The sequence below is a fragment of the Mustela putorius genome, unplaced genomic scaffold (assembly GCF_011764305.1).
Source record: "Mustela putorius furo isolate JIRA1106 unplaced genomic scaffold, ASM1176430v1.1 tig00003858_pilon_pilon_pilon, whole genome shotgun sequence".
Classification (NCBI taxonomy): domain Eukaryota; kingdom Metazoa; phylum Chordata; class Mammalia; order Carnivora; family Mustelidae; genus Mustela; species Mustela putorius.
The window spans coordinates 37,252,213-37,275,915 of NW_025422010.1; the positions used below are offsets into that span (position 1 = coordinate 37,252,213).

The 23,703-nt window shown below is 36.9% G+C and overlaps 1 pseudogene; it reads left to right on the forward strand.

Annotated features, from left to right (window-relative positions):
* Positions 1-7,015: 7,015 nt before the first annotated feature.
* Positions 7,016-7,855, forward strand: LOC101678234 (annotated as a pseudogene).
* Positions 7,856-23,703: the final 15,848 nt, after the last annotated feature.

A 23,703-nucleotide genomic window follows, 5' to 3' on the forward strand; every position in this document is an offset into this window, starting at 1 on the left:
GTCAATAAATATTTGCTTAATAAATCAATGGATAGGTACTGTGTAAGAATAAGCCAGTTTAGTTCTCTCCACTTCTTTATTAATCAGAGTAGAAACCCCACCCCCACCCAGATGAAAGAAGAAACACACATGTCCCATTAGCCTGCTATTTCTAAAGCTGTGTGGATAGGTCATAGAGAATAATGCTCACCTCACTCTGAGATTCTGCAGACTGTGATGCTTTTAAGGAGGTGATAAGGTCCAGAGTGTCTCTTTTATATTGTTTAACTGAGAATGTTCCACTATGGACTTTTAACCACTTTGACAAAAAAAGTTGCCCTTTTTTTCTGAAGCAGTGGAGGGGAAGATTGAAATGAGGAAAGGTGGGGAAATTAAAATAAAGACCAGCTCTGTGGAGAAGGGAAAAGAGTTTAGGTCCCTTGAGCAAAAGATACTAAAAGAGAGTGAAGATGCAAGTATTCTTTACTTATTTATTTAAAGATTTTATTTATTTTGAGAGAGAGCTTGAGCATGAGTGGGGGCCATGCTGAGCAGGGAGCCTAAAGCGGGGCTCCATCCCAGGACCCTGGGATCATGACCTAAACCAAAGGCAGAGGCTTAACCAACTGAGCCGCTCAGGCACACCAAGATGCAAGTATTTAGCAGGAAAAGACTCATGAGAGAAAAATGGAGCGGGAACCATGGAAGGTAGGCAGACCTATGAGGTAGTGATGCAAATCTGTCTCTGAGTGAAGGAAAAGGGAAGACTGAGTATAAGCATCTTAGACCACCACGTGAGGCAAGGAATGTTTGACAAGCCTTCTAAGATGTTCTCAGGCCAAAGCCAGCATCAGAGGAGCATGTGTTTTCCAGGAACAGGTCTCCCTTAGAGTCGATACTGAACTCATGACTAGCAACAGACCAGGGGAGGCATGGCTCCAGTGTAAAAGCAGGCATGGATAGCAGAGCTCAATGCCTTCAGCCCTCAGTCAACTATGTTGCCTATGATTGGAGGTCTTTTGAAGCATTTCCCTATAGCTGCCACAAGCCTGGAAGTTTTTGATTTCAGATTTCTGGCCACTAATGAATATAGTACTGTGGTCAGAATGGAATGGAGAATTGGAAGATGACATAAGAATCTCAGTTCTTGTGTAGAAAGAGGACAAAATATACATATGTTCTACCTGTAATAAATGAGAACCAAAGTGTTTTTGTTGTTGTTTTAAACTTATGCACTTGTATGAAGTTGATGAAGAGTTCCCTGCCAAAACAACATTCCTTGACTTCTGAAATCCTGTTTTGGATCAAGTTTCCTCAGTATTTATGACATCAGCTTAGAACCAAGTTAGGAAAGGGTTTTTTTGTTTTGTTTTGTTTTGTACAAGGCCAGGGAGTAAGCACTGTAGATTTGGGGAGCCAGATAATGTCTATCACAATTACTCAACTCTGTGAGAGAGCATCTATAGATAACACATAAATAAAGAGGCATGGATAAATTCCAAGAAAACTTGAGTTATAAAAGCAGATGCCAATCTGGATTTGGCCCATAAGCCATAGTTGATGACCACTGATTTAGATGTTTCAAGCAAACAAGTACATGTGCATGATCAGTTAGATCATTCTGAAATTCAAAACAGCATGGTATGTATATTAGGGGTTTCACACTTAGAAAATTGTGAAAGGTAAAGCTCAACAGCCGAGGCCCAAAGTATCATTATATCCAATTCAAAGGAATTTGAATTTTACTCACAGTACATCAATACTATGTGGGGAAATGACATAAACAGTCATGGGGGCAGTGCAGGAGATGAAGTCACAGAACACACAATTAAGAAACTGCACAGTAACCAGATTAACAAAATATGAAAGAATCACTCAAAGGGGAGTTACTATGGATAGTAAGAGCAAGGAGTGGGTAAGAAAGCTTGAAAGGATATAGAATTCTTGGAATGCAGTAAACTTAAATGTAGAAAATACGGAAGGATAAGTTCCACAGAATGATCCAGAGCACTGTTCAGACTTGAGCCCCAAGGTGAATGGTAATGCCTTTCACTAAAAGAAGAGTAATAAAAGGAGTTTTCTGATTCAACAGTGTCAGATGAGGGGCCCTGTGGGAAAGCTTGAATTGCCTCAGGGATGTTGAAATGGCAATGTCTAGTAGGCAGTTGGCTCTTTGGGTTCTGAGGTGAAGAGATAGGTGTATATGTTAAAGGACAGGGGCTGAGCATGGAACCCTGGGAACATCAATATATAAGGAAAGGAGGAAGAAAGAGACCATGGAAGGGAGACTTCGAGATCTTTCCTATCACATTACTTTTTCAACTTCCTTTTGAATGCTGAAGTTTTCCAGGGTTCTGTTGTTCCCCTCTTTTGGTTGCTTCATGTGCTTCTTTTTCTCTTGGTGATTTTACCCATTTTTGCCTTTGGCTCCACGTTGATGAAATTTCTAAACACATTCTTTCCAGAAATTCTAACATATTTCCAATTGCTCATAAATACTACCAGCTCCAGACAACATAAATTTAATATGCCTTTTAATTATTTTGCCCAAGCAACCGCCTTAACTTCTGTTCTCTCAAGGAAAATGAACACTCTCCATATCTACCCAATATACTTCTCTCATCCTCACAGGCTGTCAACAAACCTGGAACATTGTCTGTCCTTATTCCTCTCCCTCTCTGTTGACATGGTCTCTAACTTCACCATTTCTTGCCTTGCACTATTAAGCATGTATCTGGACTACTTAGTCCCAGCGCTTTCCAATTTCAGACCATGATTCACACTGTTTCAGAGTGACCTTAGCTAAAAAGGGATCTATTTGCTTTGAATATTTAGAACTACTTATCTCTCAACACCCCACCCCTAGCAGTCACGTGTAGCATAATATTTAACAGCAAGGGGTTAAGGCCTATTTGAAGAAGTTTGTTGTCTGCCATTCCAAGAGAGTTATTTAAGATGGAAACTGACAAAAAGAGGCTTTCACAAAGATTTCCTCATGTAAATTTTCCAAATCTTCTCCCTTCAGTGTCATTCTCCTCTTAGCATATATTATAATCCCCTTCACCTATTTGATAGGAGGAAATAAAAAGGACTTCTTAGGAGAAATTGCTACAGTAAGGTCACGTCTTCTTGTCCATTCCAAATCTCAGTTATCTGAATTCCAGATTTATATTCCAGTCACATTTCTTTCTAACACCTTTGTTTAACAAGACTTAATGTCTGATCCTAGTCTGACCAGAAGAGAAGAGAGAAGGAGTAAATATAATAACATAACTCGTAATTATTCAAAGTCATTTTCTTTAAGGTGAAATCTTGCTTCTCTAAATACTTTCCCCACTCCCAACTATGGAACTCATTATTAATTCTATTTTAATATTATTTCATCATCATCATCATCATTACCATCTTGGCATATACGCTGCTTCAGTATGCTTGGCATTGTCTTAAGTGCTTTACATTTATTAACTCATCAATGCCCCAAAGCACCCAGGGAAGTAGTTATAATTATTGTCCTTGTTTGGGGATGAGGAAAGTGATAAGTTTTGAAACTTGCTAAAGGTCACACAGTTTATAAGAAGTAGAGCTGGATAGGTACCCACATAATCTGACTTCAGTGCTCATGATCTTATCTACTATCCAATGAAAGTTTTCATAACCATGTACTATACTGAAAATCATACAAACCATATAAACTGATATTATTCCTGCCACTCCACAATTTCTTGAATAAAATCCAAGCTTGTCATCTCAGAATATAAATAAAGTCCAAATACTTCTGCATAATATTTTCTCTCTAGTCCTTCTAAAGGTTCTGCCTGTGCTTAGTACATGCTGCTCCCATGGCCCTAGAGAATCTCTACATGAGTTGATTCATAACCAGATGATAACGTGGATTGAAACCAAATACAAGAAATTTTCCTGCATTTGTGTCCTTTATAAAACACAAATAACTCAACTTTTTAGGTCTCAATTACATTTTCTTTTTTTTTTTTTTAAAGATTTTATTTATTTATTTGACAGAGAGAAATCACAAGTAGATGGAGAGGCAGGCAGAGAGAGAGAGAGAGAGGGAAGCAGGCTCCCTGCTGAGCAGAGAGCCCGATGCGGGACTCGATCCCAGGTCCCTGAGATCATGACCTGAGCCGAAGGCAGCGGCTTAACCCACTGAGCCACCCAGGCGCCCTCAATTACATTTTCATTTACCATTAACTGATAGGCACTCTGGAAATGCACAGATAAATAAAAACAAAGAGCACATTATAAACTTTAGTTATTTAAAATCTTAGCTTTTAAATAGAATATATTAGGTTGTGTTGTTAAGTTGTAAATGCTTAATTAAAGAAAATACCACACATTTAGTCTTTTTGCATAACTCATGATGTCTAACTATGGAAGCACATGTCACTTTTGGTTATATTTTGTAAACATTTATTTATATCCTACCTTGTTCCACATACACTCCACATACACATACACATGAACAGCATAGTCCCTTTGGTTACATGAAGAGCACATGGATGCCTGTTATTCTCCATTTTGCTGTGAGCATTTAGTGAAACAATCCCTGAGGCAACTTTCCAAAACAGGCTGTTTTTTAGACCAAAAAAAAAAAAAAAAAAAAAAATCTCCTTAAGGAATCCCATCTCCTGTTAACTCTTTCTGAATAATCAGTTCTCTTACAGAAAGTAAAAAAAGGTGTTTCAAACATGTATTTTTATGGCCTTTCCCTATAGGGTAGCAAGAGAGAATAGAAAAAAAAATTACTGGGTTGGTTCTAGCACTTTATGGTTTATTCTGTATGTTTATTCATGGTTTATTCCAAACTATACGGTTTATTCCATGCATTCCTTTACTTAATGTACATGTTTTGAGCACCTTCTGTGCATCAAACTTGTCTTCAGGAAGTTTACAATGTAATGGAACACAGAGATATACTCCTTCATTCAATAGTGTATCCAGTCCACCCACAAGTATTTATTGTATGCCTATAGTATACCTTGCCTTTTCTACTCCCATAAATAATGGACTGTCTTAAGTACTATAAGTCTTCTGAGGAGGTCATGTATTATGAGAGATGATGAGTTTGGTATAGTGTGTTGTAAGAGCAGTGGTGCAGAAAAGTGGCAGGAAAACCAAGAGACAATCTCGCAAAGGAGGTTAGAACTTAAAAGGTGACTCCTTAGTCATATGACTTTGGAGAACTAAATCAATCTTCTTGAGTCCAGATAAATTCATCTGAAAAGGGATAAGATTTTGCCAGGGACCATATAATTTATCTTGTGGATTTAAAAATATCAGCTGTACTAATTTATGAAAACAAAAGTGATATAGCTAAAGGAAATCAAGAATAATATTTTTCCTGAGGCTTAAGATCTGATCAAAGATAGATTATAGAGTGCATCGAATGCTAACCTGGGTAATTTTAAAAAATTATTTATTTTTTATTAACATATAATGTATTATTAGCCCCAGGGGTACAGGTCTGTGAATCACCACGTTTACACACTTCACAGCACTCACCATAGCACATACCTTCCCCAATGTCCATAATCCAACCACCCTCTCCCTACCCCCTTCCCCCAGCAACCCCCAGTTTGTTCTGTGAGATTAAGAGTCTCTTATTAACCTAGGTAATTTATACCTTTTATATGTATCACTGGTTACCAAACAGTTTTAACATCCCTTCATCATTAAAAAAGTTTAATACAACCCCACTATGTGAATATTTATTCATTTATGAATTATACAAACATGGAATACATTCAGTCTTATATACACACTTCTCTAGGGTCTAGACACACAGAGAATACTCTCCAGATCATTTTATAATCTTGATTCTTAAGATTTTCAAGGAAAATATGAGTAAGGAAAACTATAGACCAATCTTCATCAAGACTATAAATGACAAAAATTTAAAAAGAATGTTAATGAACTGAATCCAGAATTACATTTTAAAGGATAGTAAAGTTAAAGGAAACCTAGATATGTAAGTTTTTTTTTAAACAGAAAAATCAAGTAATAATCAAGTAATGGAATTACCATATTAAAAAATTAAAAGAGGAATAGTTGAAAATAGAGATACCCTATGATCCAGCAATTGCTTTACTGGGTATTTACCCTAAAGATACAACTGTAGTGATCTCGGGCACGTGTACCCCAGTGTTCATAGCAGCAATGTCCACAACAGCCAAACTATAGAAAGAGCCCCAGATGTCCATCAACAGATGAATGGATAAAGATGTGGTATATATATATGTGTGTGTGTGTGTGTGTGTGTGTGTATAGGAATATCATGCAGCCATCAAAAAACCCTCAAATCTTGCTATTTGGAATGATGTGGATAGAACTAGAGGGTATTATGACAAGTGAAATAAGTCAATCAGAGAAAGATAATTATCATATGCTTTCACTGACATGAGGAATTTGAGAAACAAGACAGAGGATGATAGGGAAGGGAGGAAAACATGAAACAAGCCAAAACCAGAGATGGAGACAAACCATAAGAGACTTAATCTCAGGAAACAAAACTGAAGGTTGCTGGAGTGGAGGAGGTTGGGAGGGATGGGGTGGCAGGTGATGGCCACTGGGGCGCGCATGTGCTATGGTGAGCCCTGGGAACTGTGTAAGACTGATGAATCAAAGAATCGTACCCCTCGGGGCGCCTGGGTGGCTCAGCGGGTTAAGCCGCTGCCTTAGGCTCAGGTCATGAACTCGGAGTCCTGGGATAGAGCCCCGCATAGGGCTCTCTGCTCAGCAGGGAGCCTGCTTCCCCCTCTCTCTCTGCCTGCCTCTCTGCCTGCTTGTGATCTCTCTCAATAAATCTCTCTCAAATAAATAAATAAAATCTTAAAAAAAAAAATCGTACCCCTGAAACAAATATTACATTATGTTAATAAAAAATACCCCCAAAAACCCCCAAAGTCTAAAAGAGGGAAAACTGTACCTGCAGGTCAATAGATGTAGAAAAATCATTTGATAAAATTCAACAACCCACTGATGATTTAAAAAAAAAAAAAACTGGCTCTCTCTCCAGCCACCCAAGATGCCTGAAGGAAAGAAGACCAAGGGGAAGAAGGTGGCCCTGGCCCCTGTTGTCATCAAGAAGCAGGAGACTAAGAAGGTGACCAGTCCCTGTTTGAGAAAAGGCCCAAGAATTCTGGCATCATACAAGATATCCAGCCCAAAGGAGACCTTGCCAGCTTTGTCAAATGGCTCTTCTGCCTCTGGCTGCAGTGGCAAAGGACTATTCTCTATAAGCATCTAAAAGTGCCTCCCCTAATTCTCCAGTTCACCTAGGCTTTGGACTGCCAAAAAACTCCTCAAATGCTTAAGCTGGACTGCAAACACAGCAAGAGAAGCAGAGATTGTTGGCCCTAGCTGAGAAGAAACCTGCTGGGAAAGAGGATGTACCCACTAAGATGCTGCCTATCCTCTGAGCTGGAGCTTTTTCTGTCACCACCTTGGTGGAAAACAAAAAGGCTCAGCTGGTAGTGATTGCACATGATGTGGATCCCATTGAGCTGGGTGTCTTCCTGCCTGTTCTGTGTCACAAGATGAAGGTTCCCTACTGTATTATCGGGGGAAAGACCAGGCTGAGAGGTATCCTTCACAGGAAGACCTGCACCACTGTTGCTTTCACACACGTTAACTCAGAAGACAAAGGAACTCTGGCTAAGCTGGAGGAATGTACTGGGACCAATTACAATGACGGATATGATGAGACCTGCCATTCCTGGGGAGGCAACATCTTGGGTCCAAAGTTGGTAGCTCACATTGCCAAACTGGAAAAGGCAAAGGCTAAAGAACTAGCCACTAAATTGGGCTAAGTGTATGCTGTTGAATATTCTGTACATAAAAGTAATAAAAATTCTCTTTCCAAAAATTTTTAAAAATCTAAACATTTTTTTTTTTTAGCAAACTAGGAGTGGAAGAGAAAATTATTTTCTTCTTATAGTATCAACAAAATTTCTCAAGGTAAACCACATAGTAAATGGTATTTTCTTTGTGATTAGGAACAAGTCCAGTGTGTGTACCATATGCTTACTCTTAACAGTAATAAAGTGCAGGTTTTGGTTACTGCTCTATGGCAAGAAAAACCTATAAAATATGGTTAATTAAAAGGAAGACATAAAATTATTATTCTCGAGAGATAAATTATTTATTTAAAACTTCAGTAGTAGGATTATAGTAGTTTGGAGGGACTAGATTATTCTGTGATAATAAAAAGCCACAAAATTTCAGAAGCTTAAAAAACAAGAACTTCTATTTTATTCACACTACATGTCTAACAAGGGAGAGCAGAGAAGTGCTCACTGCATTCTCTCAAAGACCCCAGCTGACAATAACCCAAATGAGACACGAACAGAGGGAGAGGAGAGAATCACCTCTCCTCTCACAATGTGAATGTTGGCTGCTGGTAGACTCAACCCATTAGTGATGCCAAATCAGATCAAAGGTAGTCATAAAGGGAATTAGGTTTAGTAGTAAAGGTGTTGCTAAGTGAGAGAGCCGTGCTAACTACAAACAGAAACATCCAACAATCCTTTAGAAAGGAAGGGTTGAAGCCCAGAGTTGAACTTGGGATTCAAGATGAAAACCCATGAGGAAGTAGTAATTTATTTAATTCAATATGCTCAATAAACACCGTTTAATTCCAGGAATATACATTTCCCAAGACTACTGATTGAAAGTGTCAGACTAACAAATCCTATGGTTTTATGGAATCTTTTCTTATCAACAGTGAGGATTATTTACACAGACTAAATCTGAGAGCAGTGGTCCATTTTTTTCCCTTCTTTTTTTAAAAATCAAAAGGAAAACACAACGTGGCTGCCTCAGAGTTGTATCAGACCAGGCACAGAGACTTTTTTCAGAGTCATTTGTGGTGGATGTCTGAAAAAAATAGTAATGGCTATGAATAGTACTTATGGTATGCAAACATTGAATATTAATAACAATGTCTTTTTTATCAGAATTCCATCAAAACTGACCTTTGAATAGCTTACATTACTGCTTTAAAAAAGCCTTCTCTAAGATGGCAGTGAAAATCCCAGAAGAACAGGGAGAGAAAGGCCTGCTGGAGTGGGAGCAGGGGGTGACTATTGTGAAGGGGACCACAGTGTAGGGAGTGGGCAGAAGCAGTAAGAAAGGAGAGAACTATGAATTTTTTGCTATGGTACTTAAATATGGATGTAGGTTTGAATTATGCCATTATATGCACAGATTTGTATTTACGTGAGTTTAACTCATAAGTAGAGAAAATTATTTTAATTGAACTATTTAGAAAACACCTCCAGCAAAATCAAAAGTAAACTGTGTGGTGCATTCTACTTTCCAGGGCACTCTATTTTAGCGAATGCGTTTTACCTTTATGATAATTATCAAACACTTATGTTTTATGGATGGAGCCCTATAGCATAATACTCAGTCTGCTTTGCATAACTATGATGATTTGCTCTCCTTCTTAATACAGCATAAATGTTTTTGTCCTTATGCAATTGATCTTGTTTGCTGGTGGTTGGCTCAAAACGCTGGGCCTGCGTCCAAGGTACTGTTGCAGAATATTAGCCTCCCCATAATAAAAAATGTTCATTTTCTTCATCTTCTGTGATTTTGTTTTTCTTAGTCTCTAGCTTCAATGGCTGAGCATCCCTTTAGCTAGCTCTCAGTTAATTAAAAAGCCTGTAGCAGAGTACAGAATGTGCCCACAAGAAAACCTCAGGCAGTGCAGATGGCACCACCTCTGCTCTCAGAAGCAGAAAAGTTCTCCGAAACAGCTGTGGGTTGGGAGGCTCTGGGTGGCTTCTGCCTTCTTGGCATGCAAATAAGAAGAATGAATCTGACTTGCGAGATCTCCCCTGCTCAAATCAACTAATGCTATGGTAAACAGCTTTTCAGCTGCAGGAGAGTTCAAAATGTACTCTCTGCAGCCATAATTTTTTGCTGAAGTTGTGTGCTATCTGGAATGATGTATATGCTACATATTGCCCAGAAAGCTGTGTCTACATGTATGTCAGTACAGAAGATGGAGGAATTGAAGGAAGAAGAGGAAACAGTACCCCAGATGTTTTCTACAAGCTCCCATTTGATCTTGTGGGGGGGTTGTATCTTTATTCATTTTTCCTCTGGTTGCTCATATGAAGAATTTGGGAAGATTCTACCAGCCTGTGGCTTAATTGCTGCCAGGTTTTACCTTACCATATTGTATAAGCAATAAATATTGATTGGATGTAAATGCATTCCAATGTATTCCCGTGCCCTCCATCCCAAACACAGAAAAACAAATTATTAAGGGGCACAGAGTTCAGTTCCCTTTTTGTGAGCATGAGAAATCTTGCTGTAAAAGCAAACTGAAAATTAATGACCCCGTGATATTCCCAAGGGCCTGGTAGAGGAAAAGATGTCTCAATCCCAAATCAAGGAATGTGTAACAGCTTGAAGTGGAGTCTCCACACACCAGTGATTAAATCACCTGTTTGGATATGACTTTTAAATTAGTGACAAATTACACTATAGCCAGAGGAGATTTATCTTATCATTATTTCCTTTCTCTATAGGTAAGTTACCACTCTACCCTACAAATCAGGCAATGAACAATCAGTACATTAACAAAGAAAGAGATGAGGTGAGATGATCTCAAGCAGACGACCAACAGCCATTCCCAACTGATTAACTTCTGTGCTTGTCTTTAATACTCAAATTGAAGAGATTTCTGTTATCCTAGTTATACATTAGTAGGAGGAGAGAAAATTCTTAGGGGCCAAAGAAGGCAGGACAATGTGAAGCTATCTCATAAAATATGATTTAAGTGTATAATAATAAATAATTAAGAAATTAATAGCAGCAAAATGGATTTTTGGTTTAATGGGACAAAATGTATTCATATCTAAAAAAGAACCATCTTCTGCTGACAGAGCTTATTATACTTCATTTAGGAGACAACAATGTAGTTATAGTATTTATCTATCATTATAATAAGAAAACCACAGCAGTGTTTGTCCCTAATTACAATTATGGTGCCATGGTGCTTTTTATTCAAGAACCAAAAACAGATTTTGCCTTTATTTTTAATGCTTAAATTAGGAATGCATTGAGATACAAATTACTGTGTCAAGATTCAGGGTAGAAATGTAATCAGGATTTAGATAACAAATGAGCAAAAACACATGATCATTATACTTGTTAGTATAAAATACTTTGCTAAAGACCTTATTCTCATCTCATTTATGTGCTGTATTACAACTCACATTTAAGAGATTTAAATAAGAGGTGAAAAATCCATAAGCCATTTAAGATATAAGCAAATGAAGTAACTATTGTCCAGGAAATGGTCTTTACATATGAGTATAATGAAGCTACCAGGAAATGACACTATGGAAATCATCATTTATCTTGAATCAAACAAAAATATGCTTAGCAAGATCACTCTATAATTCTTTTTGTGAATAACAACTAGTTTGAAAAAGATGTTAGACAAAATTCCATTGGGTTGTTAAAAATTTTTTCAGTGATGTCCTTTACCATTTGGAGATTTTTCTTAACGGCAACAATGAAGTTCTGTAACAAATATCCTTATTTTCTTTTTTGTATCAAAAGTAGGCTCCTTGACTAGGTGTATTCCTGACAAATTATTAGGTCAGTAAATCAGGTCTTAAGAGCATAAGTCCAGCTCATAAATGTTTTCTGATTTTTAGAAGTTTGCCATCATTCTGTAATTTAGATTCCTAGCAACAAAAGCAGAATGTTCAATCAAAAGAGGTAATACATTCATGAATAGATTTTATTTTAAAATACTAAAAATCTCTACTGAGAGTTAAAGCTAAATTTACATATTAAAATTAGGCACATACCCTCCATTTTATTACGGATAAATTTCCCTGTGTTACATATGTTTGGAAATGTCACAATCCTAACATCATGGCTACACCGTTTAATACAAAAAGAGGAATACCTCAAAACTAGCAGCACTCTTACGAATTACATCTGTCCTTGCAATGTGCTCAGGGCTCATTGTAGGAGGGCTAGGGGACAAGGGAGGGATAGAACACCAGAACCCCGACCCATGAGGCTTCCAGAGCCAGTGAGAAAAACTGAACTTATTTTCAGATTCTGCATTAAGAATCAAGTATAGGTGCTTAGGAGGAAAAAGAGGTGTTCTAGTATAATTTCAAAACTGGTTCATGTAGGCAAGAGTAGGGATTATAGGAAAGTAATGTCTAAGCTAAGAACTCTTAATCTTTGCTTCAGGTCTTCTGAAGACAACTTTTAAAAATTGTGTAGAAAAGTGTGTGTGTGTGTGTGTCTGGAGAATGTTTACAGTTTTGCCTAGTTTTTCAAGGAGAACTTACACTGCCTCAGCACCCTATTTCACCCCATTTCACCTCTGAAATGGGTAGAGACCACTGGCTGAAAAGTAAACATTTCTTTTTTGGTTTAGTGGGGATAGCATAGCTGGAGTCATCTGGTTCCACAGTTCCTTGACTCCAGAAAAATGAGCTAATTGTTTCAGGTCAGAGAGTCTCTGGTACAAGGGCTGCCAGCACCTAGGGTTTTTTGGTGAGTAATACAAAAGGAACATCTTTCACCCCCAGGCTGAGAAAGAAATTCAGCTCCATGTGGCTCTGTGACTTTGAGTAGGATATAACCCACATGCTCATTAATTACATGGGAATGATTTATTCAAAAATACTTTCACTTATTAAGTGCTGGGCTCAATCTTAAGCAAAGGAAGCATGTATCAACAAATTGATCCAAAAAACCCTGATCTTTCGGAGCTTATATTCTGGGTGGTGGTAGCTGATTGGGAAGCAGCATGATAGAGGGGTGAGAGTTAATGAGAGACAGGGAAGAAGCCACATGATTTATTAACATTTTCCTTAGTATATGCTAAGGACTTAGATGGGGTTTTATTATTTTGAAATTGTCATATGAAACGTTATTGGGAAAAAGAGTGTTTTAATTCCAGGAAGTTCAAAGTGTTCTTACACGGCACTACATTGCAAGTGGTTTTCGAATCATTAAAAGGACACAGTGCTTTAAATCATAGCCTACAAATAATTCAAAATGACAGTTTTTACCCTTCATGCTTACTTCAAAGTCCCCAAGAAAAGATCTGAGCATCTGAAGTTGGCTGGTCCCACCATAGGAAGTGGGATTCTGTATCTGTGTACAGAGAGGAGGAAAGGACTCAGATTCTAACAAGTTACCTTTCTTGCCCCACTGACAGCACATTGGGGCTGGCAGACAAAGGTTTAATGTCTTCTGGGATAAGCAATCTCCATGACAAACCATTTGTCTTCCTGGTTAGCCAAGGAGATCTTTAATAGAGTTGTCAATCATTTTTGGAAGGAAAGAGAAAAAAGAGGTGGATGAGAGAAAGAATTTGTTCATTTTGTCCCAAAACTATTATTTTCTTTTAGATTAAAAATTCTAGCCCTGTTGCACGAAACAGATTCGTCTGCTAGCTACTCTACAGGCTGCTCATTTCTTATTTTTCACAACAAAAAAGTGGGTGAGATAGTCATTATTTCTATTTTCATTTCTTCTGAAAGCTCTGTGAAAAGGAACTCTCCTTGGAGATTCATAGAGGGGTAATTAAGCCACAAACCTGGCTGTATTACTGGGCCACAGTTGTAAAAGAAGGAGAAAAAAAAAAAAAGTCCCAAATCTGTCCCCATTACAGTGTTAGCTCTATGTTGGAGCCCTAAGTGTAACTTGACCCTTTCCCGGGTCAAGGAAAGAAACATTACTGCACTTATCTTGGCTCATTTAAGGTGGAGATACTGTGTTCACAAAATGAGGCTTCATAACTGTCTCCAGTTACTGTCCAAATCCCAGGACAACCATAAAATTATGATTATAGATGTGCATGGGTCATTCTGTTGTCCCTCTGACTTCCCAGCATGGCTGACTGCATATTTTCCCCACATGGTAATAAAATTCCCACTTCCATCTACCATTGCAAATGCATCCTTTTTAATCCAGAAATTTTTATTTCTAACATAACCATTATTACTTTATAATGTCTTTACTTCTAAAATCTGTCTGTCCCAAGCTCTTCTCTGGGTATTTATTTAATTAAATCAAAACATTTATTGATCACCTATTATGTGCAAGACACTATGTGAGATAGGAAAATACATGATATCTGTTCTAAAAAAAACTCTAACCTCTTTTCGACCAGATTTAGAATTTTGCCACAATTATAATTGCCTGTTGCCCATAAAAAGGTGAAGTAGAATCCAATATTAGGCTTATGAAAAAGCATAAAGCATCAGCTCACATTTTTCTAATTTCTCTAAAAGCATTTCATTGTAGCCTTACTTACATAAATCAGACAAACACCATTAATTTTGCAAATCTATTATTTGGACATAGAAGACCATCTAACTTTTTCCCCTGGGAGTTTTAATTTTTCAAGCAGATGTGTAAAACTGCATATGGAGTTAAAACTTCTATTTGCCGGGGTGCCTGGGTGGCTCAGTTGGTTGAGCAGCTGCCTTTGGCTCAGGTCATGATCCTGGACTTCCAGGATCGAGTCCCGCATCAGGCTCCCAGCTCCTTGGGGAGTCTGCTTCTCCCTCTGACCTTCTCCTCTCTCATGTTCTCTCTCACTCATTCTCTCTCAAATAAATAAATAAAATCTTAAAACAAACAAAAAAACCTTCTATTTGCCTTCAGTTTATTTGGAAGCTCTAAATGTTTGACTTTCCAAATAATGATTTGCTTATTTACTTAACAATATATATCAAGACTTTAAAGTCTGTAAGGAGCCCATCCTAGGAACCATAGATATAAAGAAGTCAAGCCTTTAAGGAATTTGGATTGTGTTGAAAGCATGTTTTTTTGGTGAGATTAAACTGAAAATGTAGAAAAATGACTAAGAATACACATGCATTAGGCTTTCTTTGAAAACCTTCTCTAGAATAGCCTTGCTCTACATTTCTATTTCCAACAATAAGCATTTACAAGCTTTATGCTTCACTCGGATTTAACCATTTGCTATTCTCTATCTTGTCTATGGTCCCACCGGACACTTTTGTGTTTTCTGTCTTCAAACCACTGGCCTTTCCTTCTCCTAGCATCTGTAGCTCCACATCCATTCATCTGTCAAAGTCCTGCTCCAATGCCACCACACTATAACATTTTATTCAAAGTATTTTAGTTAGAAAGAAACTTTATCTAATATAATTGTTCATAGTACTTTGTCTGAATCTCTTAAGACAACATCCACTTCAAATATTTATTTACACTAGTTGTCATCTCTTTTAGATGTATGTAGTCTCTGAGGAGAGGAGTCCTATCTGATCCACTTAGGCTAGCTCCTTGATTTGAAAAGTACTCAAATATTTCCTAAAGGAGTCAATGATACAAATTGCGATCAAAGCAGGACTTCTCAAACTTCACGGTCTATGAGCATCAGCTGGAGAGACAGTTAAAACAAGGACGGCAGGGCCCCTCCCAGGAGATTTAAATTCTGCAGCTCTAAATAGGGCAACAATAATGCTGAGAGTGCAGGTCCATGAGCCACTGAGCACTACTATCTTTCGCCACCACTGCAAACACACAGAATATTTACGGGTGGGAATAGCTTCATAACATGGAAGATATAAACCATAGTCTAAGACTAGCCCCATCTTAGCAAGAAGTTATTTTAGGAAGAATAACAAAGGTATTAGGGTAGAAGCAAAAAGCAAAAAACAAAAACATTGGCTTTACTATATGTAATGTGGTATTCTCTGGGAAACGTATAGGAGGATGTAAGACTTTTCATACATATGGGGAAACGTAATTTAGGGTTCTTAATGAGGACTGATAATTAAAACAGACATAAGACAGATTTATAGGAGGAGAGAAAACCAATTTATATAAGGTTTATATGACATAGGAACATCATAAGGCAACAAAGATTCAAAGACATGTCAAAATCTAAAGGCCTTTTTTTTTTTTGATTAGGCTGAATAAAGAGAAGCAACTGTGGAAAAATAACCAAATTACGTGAGTAGGTTAAAGGAAGATAAGAATTATTTTAACAAGGTCTGTTTGTGTAGAATTCTCTCAGCTATAACTCCTCATCAAAGAATGTTACTATTTTTTTCCTAGTACCAGGAGCGCATCTTTCCCATGGGAGTTTTTATCTCCTACTTTCAGAAAGAAAAGGGAATACTCAGGGACTACCCTTGTATCTGCTGTTTTTCAAGGTCTTTAGCTCAAAATAATCTTTATGCTAAAATGTCATATTTTGAGATGGCATATTCTGCCACTCTTTGCATATTTTTGTTACTTTAGCAATTCTTCACCATTACCATGTATTACCCTTGCAGTTCTGAACTTACCTGAAAGATATTCATACTTTGTATTAATTACCAAGAAAACAAGAAACAGCAAGTGAGAAATTATCATATGTTGTCATATGGCAGAAAATATATTAAAAATGTTTAAAAAAATCTTAGGACAAAAAAGGAATGAATTACATGCATAAATACAGTGAATAATAGAAAATACGTATCTCCAGTTCTCACATGAAAGTTGATCTTTATGACAGCTGGGCTGGAATTGTCCATGTATCTTATAAGAAAGTAAGGATGAAGAAAGAAAGCAAGGATGGCTGATATCAGAGGAATATAGAGTAACTTAAAGATCAAATGGAAGCTCAAAATAATCATCGTCTAATCTTGGTTGAATTTAGTAAGTAAAGCAGCAGCAGGAAGCTCCTTTCCTTCACAAAGATGCCACTGACATTGAAACTTGATGAAGAGGTTGAGGGCAAAAGAGGAAACGACCAAGGAGACCAACAGAGTATTGATGAACGCTGTGTGTACATTCACTCCACCAGCCTTTTAACATTTGCACTGACAACCTTTATTAATGAATGCCATGCTATTTACTTGTCAGGTGGAGACACTGTGATGCTATTTTCCAAGCCCAGAACATAATTCATGTGTGTTACAAGGTTCATTGCATTTATATGTTCAATAGCTTGTTATAATTGAAATATTGGAAATTTTAATCTGGTAGGCAATTTCTTACTTGCTGTTTCTTGCTATCTTTGATAATTGATGCAGTTTATGAAGACCCTTTAGACAGCTTGGGATGGCAACTCCCATTCCTAATAAGGTAGGTCTGGATAATGGTTAGTTAGTAATTAACGCTACTGCCAATCACTCTTGTGTTTATACTTATCAGAAGAAAATGGAAAGTCCTTGCCATTAATGGAATGAAATTCAATAGTAACCCAACTAAATGCGCAAGCAAATGTGATCTTATCCTATTCCTCTGTTCTTTCTCACTTCTACATACTTGCCTTTCACTGTTTGTTCTCACCAAGGAACAAGCAGACTTTCAGCCCCAACTGTTTTTCTACAAACAAATAATATTCAAATTTTTAATTGATTTTATCTTTGAACTCCTAATTTCTACTCCTAAACCAGTCTCACATAGCTTGAGAACAGAACCAACCACCTGGAAACAAAGGGGGCTCAGTTTTTGTAAGGAAAAAGACCCTGAAAACCAACGCATTACTCCCTTAGAACAGTCAAGACTTCAACTAATACTTGTAACATTAGCACTTCATTTAGAAATTGATAATTAAAAATAGCTTTAAAATGTCATTATTATTTAAGATGAATAGCCCATGAACTCTTCAATTCTCAAGATTTAGCTTGCATAAATCCCTGGAGCTTATAAATATTCAGATTTCCAATCTCCACTTCCAAAAATTCTGTAGGTCTAGGTTTTTGTAGGCCTGATAATTAGAATTTTGCTTATTCCAATCAATGAAAACATTTCCCTAAGAAAAATAATATTGTTACTAAGTATAGCCCAATGGAAAATTCTGGAGAAAAATGTACATGTTTGGGTACCTGTATTTTTGTATGCATAGAAATAAGACAGAATTTACTTTTTTCCTTAAGTTAGCATTTGTATTTATATTTTTATTTGTATTTTTTTCCTGAAGTCAAAATTTGTATTTGTATTAATTAATTTGAATTTTTATACAAATAGTCATTTGTATTTTTTAATCATTAAAATACAAATGATTATTTAGTGATAGTTTTAAACAACCTTTCCTGAGACCATAATTTCAAAAAACTGAATTCTGAATTTTGGCAAGATATCACCATAAAGAGGATTACTGCTTAGTTCAATAGGTGAACCCACTAAGGATCTCCAGGAAGCTACAGACTTTATTCCTTCATTAAATAGATCCTTATTGAGCACCTACTACAAAGTAGAAGTGTATATTAGGCAATAGTAGAGACACCCAAACCATGAACTTCAGGGGCATTCAGTTCAATACAGAGAAGTACAGAAATGGCTATATCATGAGGTAGTAAAGTTAACAGTCACGAATGCTACAACCAAGTGCTATGACCATCAAAGTGAACAGAGGGGCTGTTGAGTTCCAGTAAGGATACGTTAGTGAGGATTGGTTCTATGAATGCAGTGTTATTTTTTCAGGATTTTTTTTTTTTTTAAATCACAGTAGGTATAGTGAGAATATGAACAACAAAAGAGGAAGAAAGGCCAGCCATTCTCTGAGTACCTCTTCCAAGTCACTTTGTGCAAAACACTTTGCCTACATGCATGTAGGTACAGATAAGAGGATGCACAGGGGATGTGTGGGAAAATACGAATAGTTAGGTTCAGCCAGAATATGCAGCTCATGAAAGAGATTTAGGAGTAAACTGAATTTGGAATCATTTTAGGGGTAATTCATAGAGCCCTTTGAAGTCTAGATTAGAAATTCATTCTTTATTAAGTTTAATATGGCAACAATGCATAGAATTGACTGAAAAGGAGAACAAACTTAGTGGGAGGGAAACAGTTAATAAGTAAGTTATAATTATTATCTCCAACTGAGAGAGGTAGGGGCAATAAGAATGGAAAAATGGCAGCCCATATGTGATTCAGAGCAGGGAAAGTTAAAAGGATAGTGTCATAAATACTTTACCATCTTACAAACATGCCATGACTGACCCCAATTTAGAAACAGGAATCAGGGAGAATTTTAAAATACATTCAGAGTATTGGCTCAGCTGGTAGAACATTGACCCTTGATCTCAGGGTCATGAATTCAAGCCCCAAGCAGGGTGTAGAGCTTACTTAAAAAAAAAAAAAAAAAAATCTACAGAACAGTCTCAAGTCTTGTTAGAGCAAAGAGTTAATTAACAGTTATTAATAGTTCCTTGATATCTTTTAAACACAGCTTGATAAAAAAATAATAAATCCAGGCTCACTAAACTAGTAAGTTAAGGGGCACCTATTATATGTCTATTTAATAATGTAGACCTCAATCTTATAGCTTGAAAAATCTTTTGCAACTCCTACTTTCTGGAATAAATTTACAATTTGACCACCAAAACCAAAAACAGTTCAGTTTCTAATAGCAATTTCAAGGAAGGTAACATTTCAATATGTCATTATGTTCAATGACCTTCATAATTAGGATGTTTTTAATCACTGACTTTCCTTTAAGAATGTTACAAATGTGACATGAATTCACTATAATATCACAATTATCAAATACAAATACAGCAAGGCAAAACAAAAAAACTGTTATCTTTAAAAATAAATAAAACAACTACAACAAAAATATATTTATGTGTATCCTTCTGGTTTTGCCCTACATGTATGAATCCTATTTAGTTCTTTGCCCATTGTGCCCTGTACATAACCCTCTTATCAGTTCCAAAGGTGTTCCACATTTTAAATTATGTCAAGTCTCCATACCTATCTATTTAGACATTCATACTGGTTAAATTGTTTGAAACCTGAAAAACATAAACACAACCTATCAGTTAGAATGTTACAGTATACATCAAAATGCAATTATTTAACATGCAGAATATAAAGATGCCAAGTTGGATATTCCTACTTTTATCATTCAATTTATATCTCTAAAATAGAAAGTATTTACAAGGAAAAATTAAAATCTTGCCCCAAATGCTTATCAATGTTAATACCATGTTCTTTGACAATTCTGGGTTTTTTTTTAAAGAACGTGTATTTGCTATAAAGTGAGTTTTACAAATTAGTATCTCTACATTATAAGCAAATGAGAATCTTATTTTACTATTTGGAGGATAACTTTAGATTTATTATTGCTTGCTAATAAAACCAAACAAATTAAGCGAAAAGAGTTTCTTTGCCAAAAATAAATTTAAATGGGACAAGTAAGAAATAATCTATTTTAGGAAAAACATATATGGTTGTTTATGCAGATATATGCTGTAATTTCTTAGTATTTTCAGAAAGGAGGGTCTAAAAACAAAGTATGTAAACAGTACTATATATCTCCAAATGTAGGCTATGAAAGTATATACCCTTTATAATTTTACCCTAAGTTAATATATCCATAAATAACTGGTGAGATGTTCCAAATGCTAACTTGAACTTAGACTCTGGAGTCATGAAAGTGAAAGGACATAAGATTTAAACCAAGAGAAATGATATTCTCCCCAAAGGAACAAGGAATGATAAACACAGTTACACTTATTTAAAATAAGCATAAAGCAGATTAGATCTCTCTTCTCTTTGAGGGTGCTTTTCATGACTCTGTGTGTGTGTGTGTGTGTGTGGTTATTCATATGGTTATATCTAGAGGTCCATAGTTGAAGTTCTGTTATTACCCAAAGACCATGACGTGGGAACCATATCTCTCTGAGTGCAGACTATGGACAAGTGCTTAGAACAGGCAATGAACTTCTTTACCACTGAACTTGCAAATCTAAATCTAAAAATAAAATAAAATAAAGGAAGAACAAGAAAGTGATTAGTATTTATTTTTTTGATTAGTATCCCTTTTTAAAATATAAGAGGATAAAACATTACTGTTTTATAGCATCTTGTATTAAAAATAGTGGAAAATTGGGGCATCTGGGTGGCTCAGCGGGTTAAAGCCTCTGCCGTCGGCTCGGATCATGATCCCAGAGTCCTGGGATGGAGCCCTGAATCGGGCTCTCTGCTTGGCAGGTAGCGTTCTTCCTCCTCTCTCTCTGCCTACTTCTCTGCCTACTTGTGATCTCCATCTGTCAAATAAATAAATAAGATCTTTCAAAAAAATAGTGGAAAATATACTTTCTTACTAAATTCCTACTTTATTCTCTGAACTGGCCTGAATCAGTATCTTTCAAAGCACTTGGCAGCACTTTACTTATTTATTTATTTTTTTAAGATTTCATTTATTTATCTGACAGATAAAGAGAGAGAGCACCAGTAGGCAGAGCAGCAGGCAGAGGGAGAAAGAAAAGCAGGCGCCCCAGTAAACAGAGCCCAATGTGGGCTCCACACCAGTACCCTGGGATCATAACCTGAGCAGAAAGGCAGATGCTTAACTGACTGAGCCACTAAGATGCACCAACTGGTAGCTTTTTTCTTTTCTTTTCTTTTCTTTTTTTTTAAGATTTTATTTATTTATTTGAGAGAGAGAGACAGAGATAGCAACAGAGATAGAGAGAAAGAGAGACTGAGCAGGGAGAAGAGAGAGAAACAGTCTGATGCAGGGCTTTGATCCCAGGACCCTGAGATCATGACCTGAGCCAAAGGCAGAGGCTTAACCAACTGATCTCCGACTGGTAGCCTTTAGATGATTCTCAACCACTGCTACTAGAGGAGAAGAGGCAGGTGAAGGGGGTGGCTATATTCGAACGAACTCACTCCATTCTTGGAGGGTAAAAAGACATGAATGTACAAATGACCACCAAAGCCTGCCTATCCATGGACAGCATCAGGATCTTCACATATCAAAAGTGACACAATATTTCAGAAATGGCACAAGTTTCCACATAACTTTACTATCTTCTCTAACCATGATCCATATTTCCATACATTAGTAGTTCTCAAAGTGTGGTCCCTGGACCAGCAGAATCAGTATCACCTGTACCTACTAAATTACCTGTTCCCACCAAATCATAAACACTGGTAGTGGGGTCCAGTAATGTGTGTTTTAACAAGTTATCTCCAGGTCACACTCAAGCTGAGAACCACTGATATACACAGGTGACATATTTTCTCTGTAGTACTAAAGATTTCTATAGTATACCTGTCTGCACTTCAGAAAAATTTTTATTCCGTAGCAAATTTGGTAGAAAACAAACAAACAAACATAAAATACCTAAATAACAACCATGAAAATCTGCATATACTGCATCTCAAAGCAACAAAAAAAGGACTAGGAAAAAACTTACTTATCCTGCCCCAAATTAAAAAAATGACCTGTCTTGGAAACCATCAAAATCCTCGAGGAGAAAACAGGCAGCCACCTCTTTGACTTCAGCTGCAGCTACTTCTTAATGGATGTCTCCTGAGGCAAGGGAAACAAAAGCAAAACTGGAACTAGTGGGACCTCATCAATATAAAAACCTGCACAGCAATTCTGCACAGCAAAGGAAACAATCAACAAAACTAAAAAGCAGCTGAAGGAATGGGAGAAGATATTTGCAAATGAGAGACATGTCTGATAAAGGGTTAGTATCCAAGATCTATAAAGAACTTATCAAATCCCAAAATACATAATCCAGTTAGCAAGTGGGCCGATGACATTAACAGACATTTCTCCAAAGCAGACATACGGGTAGCTAACAGACACATGAAAAGATGCTCAACATCACTGATCATCAGGGAAATACAAATCAAACCACAATCACACCTGTCAGAATGGCTAAAACTAACAAGTGAGGAAACAATCGATGTGGGTGAGGATTCAGTGAAAGGGGAAAACTCCTACACTCTTTGTGGGAATGCAAACTGGTGCAGCCACTCTGGAGAACAGTTTGAAAGTTCTTCAAAAGGTTAAAAATAGAATTACCCTATGATGTAGCAATTACACTTCTAAGTATTTACCCAAAAGATACAAAAATACAGATTCAAAGGGGTACATGCACCCTGATGTTTACAGCAACATTATCAATAATAGCTAAACTATAGAGAGAGCCCAGAGATCCATCAACTGATGAATGGATAAAGAAGACGTGGCATGTATATCTATGTATCTATATCTATATCTATAACACACTTTCAATGTTATCCTGTTCAGCTATCAAAAAGAATGAAATCTTGCCATTTGCAATAACGTGGATGGAACCAGAATGTATTATGCCAAGTAAAATAAGTGAGTCAGCGAAAAGCAAGTATCATATGATTTTACTCATTTGTAGAATTTAAGAAAAAAAAAAAAAGATGAACATAGGGGAATGGAAGGAAAAATTAAAATAAAAATAAAAAATAAAAACAGAGAAGGAGGCAAAACCGTAAGAGACTCTGAACTATACAGAACAAGCAGAGGGTTCCTGGAGGGGAATAGTGGGGAAATGGGCTAAATGGGTGATGGAAATTAAGGAGGGCATTTGTTGGGATAAGCACTGTGTGTTGTATGTAAGTGATGAATCAGTAAATTCTACTCCTGAAACCAGTATGTTAACTAACTTGAATTTAAAGTAAAATAAAAATATTAAAGGAAAAAGTCAATTCAAATTTTAAGAAACATTAAAAAAAGAACTTATCTGTTTCAGACATCTGAGATGGTGGAATAATGGCAGTTTTTAAGAGGCCGTGGATCTGAGCAGGGCCTCCCTTGTTTGGAATGGTCATGTGTAGGCCACTTGAACAGCAGGGTTCCCTGCCCTGTCATAGGCTAATGTGGCAAGACATGCTGTGAGCCATCTTCCCACTCCTTCTGTAATCGGATGTTTGCTTCACCAGGATGAAGGGTTTTTCCTGTGGCTG